Source organism: Urocitellus parryii, unplaced genomic scaffold, assembly GCF_045843805.1.
Source record: "Urocitellus parryii isolate mUroPar1 unplaced genomic scaffold, mUroPar1.hap1 Scaffold_48, whole genome shotgun sequence".
Lineage (NCBI taxonomy): Eukaryota > Metazoa > Chordata > Mammalia > Rodentia > Sciuridae > Urocitellus > Urocitellus parryii.
The window spans coordinates 1,307,633-1,322,063 of NW_027554049.1; the positions used below are offsets into that span (position 1 = coordinate 1,307,633).

At 42.0% G+C, this 14,431-nt stretch overlaps 1 pseudogene; it reads left to right on the top strand.

The window, feature by feature from the left end:
* The first annotated feature begins 11,170 nt into the window (after positions 1-11,170).
* The window catches only part of LOC144252564 (KAT8 regulatory NSL complex subunit 3-like), an 83,709-nt pseudogene continuing 80,448 nt past the window's right edge, over positions 11,171-14,431 (top strand).

Genomic DNA, 14,431 nt, shown 5'->3' on the forward strand with positions numbered 1-14,431 from the left:
GAATCTAGAATTAGTCCACCATATTGATGATAGTAATAGCACAGTCCTCCTTTCTCATTCCCCTCCAACTTTAGTTTCCTCCTATGTGCCTGCTGTGATCCTTATGGGTGATCTTTCATCCTTGTTGTGGAATAGTATGTCTTTCCTTGATAAGCATGAGTGCCAATTTTAAGCCAGAAAAATGTCTGCAGTTTGAGGATTACCTTCATCTTATAAAATTGTATTCTCATTGTCTGTATCACAGTATTTTTTGACATGTGAACTATAATTCTATATGTAGTATAATTTTGATAAATTATTTGAATTTCTCCATTTCTTCTGTTTGGGAATATGTTAGTAAAGTAATAAGTTACTTCATTAATGAAATAGGTTGATTGGATCAGGTGATTTCTAATGCTGCTTTCATCTTTGATACACCTTTTAATCTTTTCCAGTTATTTGATATGTGTTTTTTTCCTGAGTTCCTAAAGCAGTTTTTATTCATTCTATTTAGTTGTACATGGCAGTGGAATATACTTTGACACATCATACATAAATGGAGTGTAAATTCTCATTCTTCTGGTTGTACATGATGTAGACTCATACTGGTAATGTACTCATATATGCACATAGGGTAATTATGTCAGAACCATTCTGCTATTCTTCCTACCAACTTTCCTCTTCCCCTCCTTTCACTCCCCTCTACCTGATCCACAGTACCTCTGTTCTTCCCTAGGAACCCCAACCCTTATTGTCAATTAGTATCTGAAAATCAGTGAAAACATTCAGCCTTTGGTTCTTTGGGATTAGCTAATTTTGTTAAGCATGGTATTCTCCAGCTCCTTCATTTACCACCAAATGCCCTAATTTCATTCTTCTTTAAGGTTGAGTAATATCTGGTTGTGTATGTATACCACATTTTTTTTCATTCATTCATCTGTTGAAAGGTACTTAGATAGGTTTCTTAGTTTTGCTATAACATTGATGTGGTTGCATCACTGTAGTATACTGACTTTAAATCCTTTGGGTATAAACTGAGAAGTGGGCTAACTGGGTAAATTCCAAGTTTTCTGAAGAATCTCCTTACTACTTTCCATAGTGATAATTTGGAAATTTGCCTCCCTACTAGCAAGGTATGAGTGTAACTTTTTTCTACATTTCCCCAACATTTATTGTTGTTTGTATTTTTATAATTGCCATTCTAACTGGAATGAGATAGAATTTCAATGTAGATTTGACTGCTTTTTTGTAATTACTAGAGATGAACTTTTTTTTCGTATATTTATTGTCTTTTTTTTTCTTCTGTGCAGTGTCTGATCAGATCCTTAGTCCATTTACTAATTGGGTTGTTGTTCTTGTTGTTTTTGTTGTTGTTGTTGTTGTTATTATTATTATTGTAAAGTTTTTGAATTATTCATATATACTGAAGATTAATGCTATATCTGAGGTGAATGTGGTAAAGATTTTCTCCTGTTGAGTAGGCTTTCTTTTCATATTATGTTTCTTATGCTGAGAACAAGTTTAAAGGAATTGCATTGAATCTGTATAGCATTTTGGGTAGTATGGTTAATTTGACAATATTAATTCTGCCTATCAAGGACATGAGAGATATTTCCATGTTCTATGGTCTTCTTTAATTTATTTCTTCAATGTTCTGTAGTTTTCATTGTAGAAATATTTCATATTTTTTGTTTTATATATTCCAAAGTATTTTAATTTATATGAGGTTATAGTGAATGGGATATTTTTCCTAATTTCACTTTCAGTTCATTTTCCATTGATATATGTAATTGATTTATGGGTGTTAATTACCCCATGGATTTTGATGTATTGTATCCCTGTTCCCAATTATTTCTGAAATTTTTTCTCCACTGAACTTATCTGTGATCCGATCCTAATCCACAGAGGTATATTTTAACCTCCAGGTTTTAAATGATTTCTGTTTCTTTTCTTGTTACTAACTTCTTATTTCTTTCTTTTATGATCTGATTGGGTGCAAAAAAATTATCTCTATTTCTTGTATTTACCTTGTACCCCCAAATATTATTTTTTTATTGGTACCAGGGATTGAACTCAGAGGCATTTGACAATTGAGCCACCTCCCCAGCCCTATTTATATACATGGGCTCACTGAATTGCTTAGCACCTTATCATTGCTGAAGATGGCTTTGAACTTGAAATCCTTCTGTCTTAGCTTCCAGAGCCACTGGGATTACAGGTGTGTTCCTCCACACCTGGCAATATGAAATATTTTAAACAATGGTCATTGTTTCAGGGAGAAGCAAATGAATTCATTATTGAAGGATTAAACAGTCAACAGATGTCTATTTGGTCTATCTGATTAATGTGATTTATTTAGTTCTGAAGAGGCCAGGCTGTCAGGTTTTACTTTTTGTGTGGGCGTGGTACAGAAAGGTTTCCCCAAACCACAGTAGTGTGAAGATCGTGGAGTGTGGTCCTCACAAGGCCTTTTACTTGCCACCACAAACTCTGTCTTCCATCTTTGGCTCCCTACAATTGTCACCTCCTCAAACCCCCACCAACACCAGACCATTTTATAGTAATCTTATTTTGTTTAAAAGCTTTGACGCAGGTGTTGGGTATATGGCTTAGTGGTAGAGTGCTTTAGCATGTATGAGAACCTGGGTATGGTGCTCATCTCTTAAAAAGAAAAAAAAATGACTTGCCAAAAATGATTCTCTCCAATGAGTAAGCTTATCAAGGGAGATTGAGGGATTGGGGATACTGGCTGGTACGGGCCATATGTGGAGGTCTTGACCTGAAAGCCTAGAGAAGCAGAGAGGCCCTGAGTGTCCCCATGCATCTAATCACTCATTTTTCAAATTTGACTGAGTCCTGGAGGCCAAAGTGCAAGTCAGTTTTGAAGGTTAGAACAGTTTCCAAGATAGTATGTTTGGTCTCCTTCATTTCAGTGAATATTTAGGCATAAAACAAATTAAGTGCAATAAACACAGTGAATAAGGCTCTATAAAGGACATGAACTAGGTGTTCAATGTTCAGGGGTCCAAAACTGGCTTGGTTTTGAGTGAGGCTTCATTATCCTGTGATGGCAGGAAGAGTGGGTCCAAACTTGTAAGGAGCAAGGTGGTACCAGAGGCATTGGAGCAGGTACAGGAATATGAAATGAAGCCATAGACCCTAAGGGGGGGATCAAAGTCAAGGGATGGTACAAAGGGATTAGGGAGATCAGTGCCTTGTCATGGGGACTGTGGGCCATGGTGAGTATTTTTAGCTTTATTCTAAGAGGAATAGGAAGTTATCTGTGCCTGAAACAGGGTGGGTGTCATGGGTTGGCTCCTGGTGTAAACTTTCTTCATTGAACTGATTTGGTTTTAACCCAGCTGTTATGTTGTGTTTCCATTTTTTTGTGTGCAGAGCAGTATGGAAGGACATACTGACCTGGTATAGCACTGGTCTAGTGGCATGGAACACCAACTTTGTTATCTGAGTTTGAATGATGCATTGTTTCTCTTTTAGATGGCATAACTGTTGGTGACATGAGAACCTTCATGGTCATTGGTGGCTAGAGCTATGGGAAATCTAGAGTTGTTATAAGGACCAGCTAGATCATCAATAGTGCCTCTAGGTCCATGTAGAGCGGACCAGAAAAGGTGAGAGATGTGTGGGCCAGGCAATGTGCACACTTTTGTGTAGTGTCAGCTGCAGACATATGCATTGTAGAGAGGAGTAACTGTCGGCAGCAAAGTGGTAAGGAATAGCTAGGACCAAAGACAGAAGCCAGAGCTGGTAAAGAGTGCCTATGAGGTGGGACCTAGTTTGTTAATGCACAGAGCTGTAAGATCAGATCTGATTATAGACACATAGGGCTTGAGACATCCACCCTCCTCCTTCTTTCAATGAGCCATTCCCCCCGTTCATCCACTATGAGGCATACCCCAGCTATTGCACTTTATGAAACATTCATGCCTCTTAACCCCTAGAATACATTCACTATCCTCCACCTCTGTATGAGACATCCACCCTCCTCCTTCCCTCTTTGAGGCATTCACCATGTTGTGTATATATATATATATATATATATATATATATATATATATATATATATAATTGGCCTTGGTTTTCCCCTCTATGAGGCACCTGCCCACACCTTCCCTCCTCTGCCTGGTGGGGGAGGTAAAGGAATGTCATGTGACCAGATCAGGTACTTTCTCTTATCCTCCACATTGCTGGTTCCACCCATGAAACTCCAGTACATAGGAAATGTACCCCAGAGGCACCCCACCCCACCACTGTAACCTCTTTGGAGGAAGGAAACCCCATGTAGGAGCAACTCACAGCCCTCCTTTCTCTAAGGGTTTGGACCACATTACACTGTTTACACCACAAAGAAGTCATTCGAAATGATCTGGAAGGGAAGGACTACCTGCTGGCAGGTCTCCACCCTCTCTACTTCTGAACACAAACATATATCCCAGGACATGTGTGGCAGGGGAAAAGCCCAAACATGCATTCTAGACAGTAACCATCATAGGGGCCAAGGGCCAGTGCACTCTGGGCCTTGGCTAATGGCTGTCAGCAGACCCTAAGAGCTTGGTTTGTGCCACCCCACCAGTGTCAGTATTGCATCACTGAGGCCAGATGCACTGCATGCACTCAGAGAAAAACACCTGAGGTGAGAACACCTCTAGCCAACTAACAACCCACCCCCAGGGGAAAAAATATCCCCTGACTTTCATCCAGTGAGGGAACCTGAGATCTTCCAGTGGGAGCTGTCTCCCTTACAAAATGGAAGCCCAAAGAAAAGTCTTGCCTGCGTATTTGTTCACATGACTCGATTTCACTTCCATCACCAATGGGTGCGAAGATGCCAACTATCCAGCTCCTTCAAGTTAACCAGGACAGAAGTGGACACTCTGAGGGGGAAGATTTCACTTTCAGGATTCAGAGGTCACCTCCCTAACTGAGGAAGAGATCAGTCTCCTTTCTTTTTTCCTGGAAAAAGATGATCAGGGCTGGGACTGTCTCCACAGCCTCCCTCAGACCCTCCTAATGGAGCACCTCTGTCCAGATGAAAGATAAAGGTCTCTTCTGAGGTTGGCTGTTGCCCCCAGTTTGGAGCAACTCAGTGAAGACCTCACATTAGAGTCCTTCTTGGAGAGAGGGTGGAATGAACAGCTCAGCTATAAGTCAGCAGAGACCACTTCACTTGGTCTCTGGATGCCTGATGAGGCTGCTGAGATCAATATTGGCACAGATCCTTTCAGAGAGGGAGGCAGTGGCCAGGGTAGAGGTGGCCAAGGATGGTGGCCTGGATGCTGTGTCTGCTCCATGCTTGAGATTGTGTTGTGCCACAAATACTTGTGGATAGAGTGGCATCGGAATAAGAAGGACCCTGCAGGGGAATGAGAAGGACAGGTATGGGTCAGAGCTGGCCCAGGAGCCACTTAGTGTCACATGTGCAGGGAAGAAGAGGAATGTGCATGATGCTGGGCCAAGAGGGGGTCAGATTCAGTGGTCCTGTGACAAACTACCACCAAGGCTGCACCTTCCCACCAGGCCCTGGTGTCCAGGATGTTTAGAAGCACTGTGGCCTTAGACCATGTACCCTGGTATTTACCTCATCATGGCTTGTGGTTGCTACCTTTCAGTGAGTTGATGCCTTCCCAAGGGTCCCTAGTCAACCTTGTCTCCACTGTCATGGAGGCCTTAGGCAGGCAGGGGAGGTACATATCTGTCCCTGCCCCTCATGGCACAAATGTGAGGTGGGGCTTCAGAGATGTGCATTATAAGGAATTTTTAAGGTGATCCTCGGTGTGTGGGCCTCTATTGGAGTCCTGGCCATCCTCTTTGAGGTGGGCACCCTTTCCCCAGGGAGGGACCTATGGAAGCAACATAACTGGGACAGCATGCCAACATTTATATCCCTTGTTATACATTGGCCTTTCTCAGGTATTTTCCTACAGCATATAAAACAGGCTAGAACAACTTCTGTGTCTCAATTCTCAATAAGACAGTCTGGGGAGATGCTGTTCTGCATTCACTGAGTAACTTTTAGTGAGTATTAAATCCCTCTGAGACCAAGGCCCCTTATTTATCAGAATGAGTAGGAAACCTATGATTACATTTAAAAAGACATGGTATAGCTCAGATGGTAAGGCTTAGCATTTATTTATCTCATCATTTTGTTTTTAGTTCAGAGGCCATATCTTGTATTCCTTATATTGCCCATGGTACTTAGAGTTTTGTCATTTACTTTGGAACTCAGATATATGGAATTGATATTGTTCAATATAGCAATAGAAACTATGGCTCCTTAAATTATGTCCAATTCTCTATGTGAATATTTTGTTTTGTATAACTGGAAGCATTGTCCCATTGATACTGATCATAGAGGGAAGTGGCATATATGGCTAGATCTTGATGGCACCAGTTAATTAGAAGTGGTCTGAATTGACTAGATCAAAACCAATAAGCACACGTGAATGAAGGGGCAGACCCCCATCAGTCATCCACATATTTAAAGTTCCAGCAACAGATGAAGGCACTTCTTGCTTTCAGGCCTTTGAACACACCATTCCTTCCTTTCTCCTGACTCATCTTTCTCCATTTTGTCCATCTTTCCCTGGTAGACTCTTCCTTCAAGGTTTATAGAGCCTTGTTTGAGTTCTCTCTGCTGCTTCAGCCTCATTACTCAGTCACTTTTTCCATCATTTACTGTCCTGTTGCCTTTGTTTGTTCATCTACTCACCAATTAATTTAACAAGTATTTACAAAGAACCTTCTATTGATCAGACATGATGCTGCAAATTGGGGGTCCAGTAGGGACAGGGCCTGGACCTGCATTTTCATGTCTCCATTAATAGTTCTCCCAGACCTGCCAGCCCTCATTTTCCCTGATGTAACTGTTTTTAGGTTCAAGTGCTATGCCCACTCCCTTCTGGACCACCTGCTCCTCAAATGCAGAGCTCCAAATCATGGTATTCTGTATTCCCAGTCCCAAACACGGTGCCCAGCCCTCAGTAGGTGATCAGTAAATGCTTGCAGGAGAAGTACTGGAAAACACCCTATATAAGAAGCAAGCATACTGGTTGACTGCAGGAAATGCCCACCTCCTGACTGGCCCACTAGCCCGACCTGCCCCACTCAGCCTACCTCATAAAGAAAGGGTTATTTCCCATTTTCATCTGAATGTGATGCTGATGGCCTGCAATGGTTACCTTCCCTATGACCTGATTTTTTTCCCAGGAGTTTTCCCCTTCACACATCTTCACCTGAACCCATAGAGGAAAGGACATGGGAGACTTTGGGGGCTCAGGCTCCCCTTCTTCTATAGGGGATTTTCTTTAAGTTGTTCTAATAAACAGCATTCTAGGAACTGTGGATAGATGGAGACTCCATGATTACCATTGTAAGGCTCAAGGTTTTGTCCCAAGATACTGGGATTTTTTAAAGCAGGTGTATGACTTGATGGTCAGACCTTTTTGAAAGACGATGTTAACTAAAAAATAAATGGGGAGGGTTAGGGGTTCAACTCAGTGGTTGAGTACTTTCCTAGCATGTACAAGTTCTGGGTTCAAAATGCAAAGAGAATGGCAAGCAGAGAGCTGAGTCTGGGAGTTCAGGAGGAGGCTGTCTGTCAGTGTGGTCAAGGGAAGTGACGGTGGTGGCACTAGGCAGGGAATGGGCCTGATAAGGGAGGGAGAAGTGGGGCAGTTGGTGATAGGAATAGCTAGGGTTTGGCCATTGATTGGATGCAGGAAGAGGAGAAATCAAGGCTGGCTGGGCCTCCTGGGCAGGTGGCATGCTGGGAAGCAGACTGATCTCTAGCAGCAATGTTTAGCTGCAGGCTGTGAATCAGAGGGAAGTTGGAAATGCATGGCATGAGCTTCTGGAATTCAGATGGCATCTGCAGACCTTCCCCTGGGCCCCTCACACCCTGGTTACACTGAATTGCACAGTTTGATTTGAACTGCAGGAGCCTCACTTGTTTAGTCAACAATCCAAGGACTTGGAAGGAGAAGTCCTTTCCTTCTGCCTCCCAGCATCTACTAGGACCTGCTTCACCAGACCTTCTCCAGCCCCATCCACAGGTGGACATTCTCCAGAATAGCCCCTGGAGGAGCAGAGGTTGCAATGAGGATCTCAAGACCTGAGGCTGGATCTCACGTGGGTCTTATGAACAGGAGGGGATGGCTGGGGAGCACAGCAGAGATATCAGGCAGGTCACAGGGACTTTCAACCTGGAGGTTCCTCACCAGAAAGTGCTGAGGCTTTGAGGACAGGGACCCAAGCATGTTGGCACTGGGCACCATCAACTTCTGATAGGCTACCATTTTCATAGTTATGCCCAAGAGGTCTTCGTTGTCTGTAGGAGCAGTCCAGGTAGAACATGGAAGCTGGAGCTCACAGGGTGCAGTCATTTACCCCTTTTATCACATTCCCCCCCCCATGTCCAGCCACTGACTGAAAACATGGCCAATAGGAAAAGTTTGTAACTGAGCAAGGTACAGTGATGTGTTTGTAAACAGTGAGTCAGGATGTGGAGGCAGGAAGACTAACTGTAAGTTCATGGTCAGCCTGGGCAACGTAGTGAGGTCCTGCTTTGATGAACCTCAGTGGTAGAGGGTCTCTGGGATAAAAACTCAGTACCAAAAAAAAGTTGTAATTGAATACAATATTAAGACTTAAGAAAGAAATGTGTGGGTTAAAGAAAATGGTCATTTGTCCCCTCTGTCTGGGCCCTCTCCAGACTTACAATCCTCTCTCTGAGATGACTTGACTGCTCTTTCAGCACTCTGCTTCAGTCACTTCCCTTTCTAGACAGCTCTCCAACAGCTCAGTGGTAACTCTTAGGGGGAAGGGTGTCTCTGCATGGTAATTGCCATATTGAAATATATTTGCATTCTTTTTTTCTTTTTTCTTTATACATGACAGTGGAATGGTTTACAATTCATATTACCCATACAGAGCACTTTTTTCATATCTCTGGTTGTATACAAAGTATATTCATATGAATTCATGTCTTTATACATGTACTTTGGATAATGATGTTCATCACATTCCACCATCCTTTCTAACCACTGTCTCCTCCCTCCCCCAACCCCTGTGCCCTATCTAGAGTTTGTCTAATCCTCCCATGTGCCCCCTCCATACCCCAATATGAATCAGACTCCTTATATCAGAGAAAACACTTGGCTTCTTTTTTGAGGGGGGTATTGGTAACTTCACTTAGAATTATCTTCTCCAGTGCCATCCATTTACCTGCAAATGTCATGATTTTATTCTCTTTTATTGCTGAGTAAAAGTTCATTGTGTATATATGCCACATTTCTTTTATCCATTCATCTACTGAAGGGCATATAGTTTGGTTCCACAGTTTAGCTATTGTGAATTGTGCTGCTATAAACATTGATGTGGCTGGGTTGCTCTAGTATGCTATTTTTTAGTCTTTTGGGTATAGTCCAATGAGAGAGATAGCTGGTTCAAATGGTGGTTCCATTCCCAGTTTTCCAAGAATTCTCCATACTGCTTTCCATATTGCCTGCACCAATTTCCAGTCTCACCAGCAATGAATGAGTGTGCCTTTTCCCCCACATCCTCACCAACACTTATTGTTGTTTGTCTTCATAAAAACTGCCAATCTGACTGGAGTGAAATTCCAGCTTAGAGTAGTTTTATTTGCATTTCTCTAATTGCTCGATATCATGAACATTTTCTCATATATTTATTGATTAGTTTTCTGTTTGTGTTCTTGACAGGTGACAACTTCATGACCTGGGTTGTACTCTCAGCATTTGTTCTTTTAGAGATAAGAGAAAGCTGAAGCCTTGCCTGCTGGGATCCTACATAGTGTTTGGGAGTTGAATGTTGGAGGTGAGATTGCACTCACACCCCCAATGTCCTCCAACTACCTTCCCTTTATTCCTTAAACTCCTCAGGGAAAAAGCCCTGATACTGACTTCCCTCTATATTTCCTGGAAGGACCAACAACACTCAGAAAAACTGCATAAACACTTTTGCTTTGCTATTTATTTATTTTGTCGTGCTATACCTAGCTAAACCAGGACCTTTGGTGTGTCAGACAAGTGCTCTACCAATAAGCCTCATCCAGTTCTTGGAAATTATTTTTAATAGAGTTCATTTATTAGAATATTTATTTATTTTTGGGTTCATAACTTATATTACAATTAATTAATTTATTTTAAAATTAATTTTCTATTTTTTGTGGTGGTTTATTCTGTTAAGAGAAATTTCTTAACTAGTAAAATATTTTTAACATTTTTGGCTCTGCTGGGGATGAGCCTAGGGCCTCACTCATACCACTTCACCTCTGGCTCATTAATAAATCCCATTAGGTCCTGAGTTTTCAATCCTTTATAGGACATAATGAGTTAGCATGCATATTCCTAAAGAGTAAATCCAAGGAGGCTGCTCTGGAGGAGGGTTTGGTGCACGCCTTCCCACCCCTGCTCTGGGTTTGTGGGGCTTACTTAGGCAAATGGAGCAGCTGAGGAGAAGGCAGTTATTGGGGGCTGTCTGGGTTGGCCTCATTCTGTGTGCTCCTCTTCCCTGCTAAACATGCAGGTCATGGAAATTTCTGCTTCAGAAACTAGCTTGCATTCCTGACTTTTCTCTTTTGAACCAAGTCCCTGGTGGTGAGTCCAAGCCGGACTTTGTGGCTTACTGTCCCTCCTGTCTGGTGCCTTGATCCTTTGGCATTTTGCCTGGTGCCTCCTTGCCAGGACGTGGAGGCAGTACCGAACAAGCACACTAGAACAAAGCTCAGAAGCGCTAGTTGCTCGACTACTATGTGTGAACTGCAGGCTGGACCTGAGCAAGGATCCATAGTTGTGGCCTCGCTCAAGGCAGGACGTGCATTCGGGGTCTGGGACTAGTGGCTGGGGCCACAATGACACAAGACCGATCCAGATGGCTACTCCTCATCGTGAACCCACAGCAAACTTGGCCAAGCCACTTGCACCCACCGTCACTCTTTTGCTGGTGGTTCTGGGATGTCAGGAGCCCTCCCTGCATGGGCAAAGATGTCTGTACAATATATGGACAGTAGGATCTGTAGCAGGTCATGTTGACTCCCATTAGAAATTTAGAATATTCCAATTCACTTAAACGGACACTTTTTGCTGCAGGTGACTGGGATGCAGATATCCATGCCTTGAGTTGCTGCTGCTTTACTGAGAGGACCCACAGGGGTGGACAGAGGAACTTCTAGAATTCAGCTTGTCCCATGGGCACCTCACTATTCTTCCAGCTTTCAGTGCATGAAAGAGAGTGGGACCCAGTTTTTCTGGACCACAGCTATGCCAAGCCATGGAATGCCAAACCAGATGCCAGTAGTGCCCACCCCACCTGCATGACCTTTGTTACTCCCCTGAAGCAGCACCAGGATACCATGTGAGTTTGGGTTTCTTTCCTAAAGGCTACTACTGCTAGAACTGGGAAGTAAGTACTTTCATGGGGGTGACTGGGAGGGTGCTGTGTGGGAAGCTTGCATGTTAATTTGGGCATCTGTGACGAGCACATACAAATATCAGGCCTAAATGTGGACATTTGCATTGAAGACTTCTCCTAAGAAAAGTTAGAAAAGCAAGACATGTAAAGGAAAATAGACAAGGGTGTCCACTTAGATAAGTCTTATATAGGGAAAAAGAAATTGAAAAGGATTAAACTGATGAAAATAAATGCTGAGATCTTGATTATAAAAGATTGCCACATACAGCAGGACACATTGGCATGTGCCTGTAATCCCAGTGGCTCTTGATGCTGAGGAAGGAGGATTGTGAGTCTAAAGCCAGCCTCAGCAACATAGCAAGACCCTAAAGAAAGCATAAAATGGACTGGAGATATTGCTCAGTGGTTAAGTACCTAGTGGGTTCAATGCCTGGTAACAGAAAAAAAAAAGATTGCCACACAGGCCATGTATGATTTCACATGCCTGTAATCCCAGAAATTTGGGAGGTAGCAATTCCAAGGCCAACCTCCACAATTTAGGGAGAACCTGTCTCAACATAAAAAGGGCTGGATTGTAGCTCAATGGTAAGGGTCCCTGGGTTGAATCCCCAGCACTATATATATAGATAAATAAATATATTAATAAATAATTGCTATACAGGTTTAGACCTGTGTCACTTTGGTGTAGTGCTGTGGTTTGCTTGACAGTGACAACAACAGTCATTTTGCATTTGCTGACCTCACACATAAATGTTAGGAGCAAATTCCCAAGACATTGCTTTCTCAATGTGACAGAACTTCCACCCATAGGTTAATCTAAAACCTTCTTAGTCTAATATTTTCAGCCAATCAGTATTATAGGGCAAGCAGCTTTCATGATATTATTATTTGATAGGAGATACAATTACATTGGCTTAAATAAACCTGTTGGCAATTGTTTTGAACTTTAAGGCAGTCTTATTTCTTACATTTTGAGATTTGTTGATATGTACTACTCTGATGATCAAATGATGCCCTTAATTATAGTATTTTGGAGACTGTTTTTTATTTTATCTAATTTTAATCTTTCCTTAAGCACAGGCTTTAGTTTTTTGCGGAGCTAGAGATCTTGTGTTTTTCCTCTTTTGATTCCACTTCACACCCACTATTGAGTCTTTTAGTTTCTTTTTTCGTAAGCAGGGATTGAATTCAGGAACATGCAATTACTGAGCCACATCCCGAGCTTCATGTTGTATTTTATTTAGAGACACGGTCTCACTGAGTCGCTTAGTTTCTCACTTTGGCTAAGGTTGGCTATGAAATTGTGATAATCCTGCCTTACTCTCCCGAGCCACTGGGATTACAGGAATGGGCCACTGCGACCAGTATTATTTGTCTTTCGTAACAAAGATGTTGGTCACTTTTTAATATCATTTTAAGTGATTTTATTTCCTTCAGCATGTACCACAGAAAGGGCAGAGATCTAGAGAGAAAGATGAGAAAGATGAATTAGGATAATTTTTTGTGGTGATAAGGTACTTATTCAATATAAAAGACATTTTTGGGTAACTAGATGATTATTAACCATGGTGTTGTATTCAGTATGTGTGGGGGTTGTCCCATTTCCTCACCTGTTTACAGTGAATGAGATGTCCCAATAGATGTGGAGATGGTCACGTTGACTCCCATGCCACTCTATGACAACAAGGTGTACAGTGTTATGAATGAGTACAACTGGCATGTCATCTTTGCCAGACTTCAGGCAGATGCCCTTCCTCCTCCAGAGGACCTGTTTTTTTCTGGACCATAGCTATGCAAAGCCATGGAGTGCTCACCCAGATGCCAGTCTTGTCCACCCCACCTGCATGCTCTTTGTCACTCCCCTGAGGCAGCACCAGAATACCATGTGAGTTTGGAATTCTTTCCTAAAGGCTACTATTGCCGGAACTGAGCAGGTGGGGATTAGAGTGGATTTTTGGAGGGATGATTGGTGGGTACTTATATGGGAAGGTTGGATGATTAATTTGTGTATTTCTGTTGAGCATATACAAATATCAGGCCTCAGTGTCAACATTTGCACTGAATAATTTTCCTGAGAAAAGTTAGAAAAACAAACATCCTAATCTCTTGGACACGGGTTATAATTTTACCTAATTTCAATCTTTCCTTAAGCAGAGGCTTTAGTTGTTTGGAGATAGAAATCTTGTATTTTGCCTTGTATTTTGCCCTTTATATTCTACTTCACCCCACCTTTGATTCTTAAAGAATTAGAGAGACCATGATGTGTTTTTTAAATTTTTTTTCCTTTTATTTTGCAGTGTTGGGGATTGAGCTCAGCCTCCAAACATAGCAACCCATGATGTGTTTTAAATACACATAGAATTGTGGTTTGCGATTCATTTCCCAATGATGTTAGAAATTTTTGATGTATAAGACATAGGACCTGTGACTTTAGGGAATATCTAGCATAATCTTTGTTGTTGTTCTTGTTTTTGGTACTGTTTATTGAACCAGAGGCACTCCACCACTGAACCACATCCCCAGCCCATTTTTAAAAAAATTTATTTAGAGACAGGTCTTTCTAAGTTGTGTAGGGCCTTGGTAATTTACTAAGGCTGGATTTGAGGTTGTTATCCTTCTGTGGCAACCTCAGGAGCTCCAAGGATTATCTGCATGACTACGGTTCCTGGCCTCCTTAACATTTGATTCAGGTTGGCTTTTGTTATTTTTGGTTTGTTTTTGTTTTTGTTTCAATGAAAGCGGAGTAATTCTATGTTGCCCAGGTTACTCTCCAAATCCTGCACCCCAGTGACCCTCCTGGGGCTGTCTATAGACATGGACCACTGTGCTAAAACTGTAAGCTTGATGCCTCTCTCCTAAGGCATAACTGAAAAGCTCCTGAAAAAAGCATTTGAAATCTTTTCCTTTTTGTTATGTAAAGCTTCTTGCTGACATTGAAACTCCTGGATTCATACCCCATTATATTATTTTTTAATTCTTTTTTTTCTTTTTTTAGTTGTTG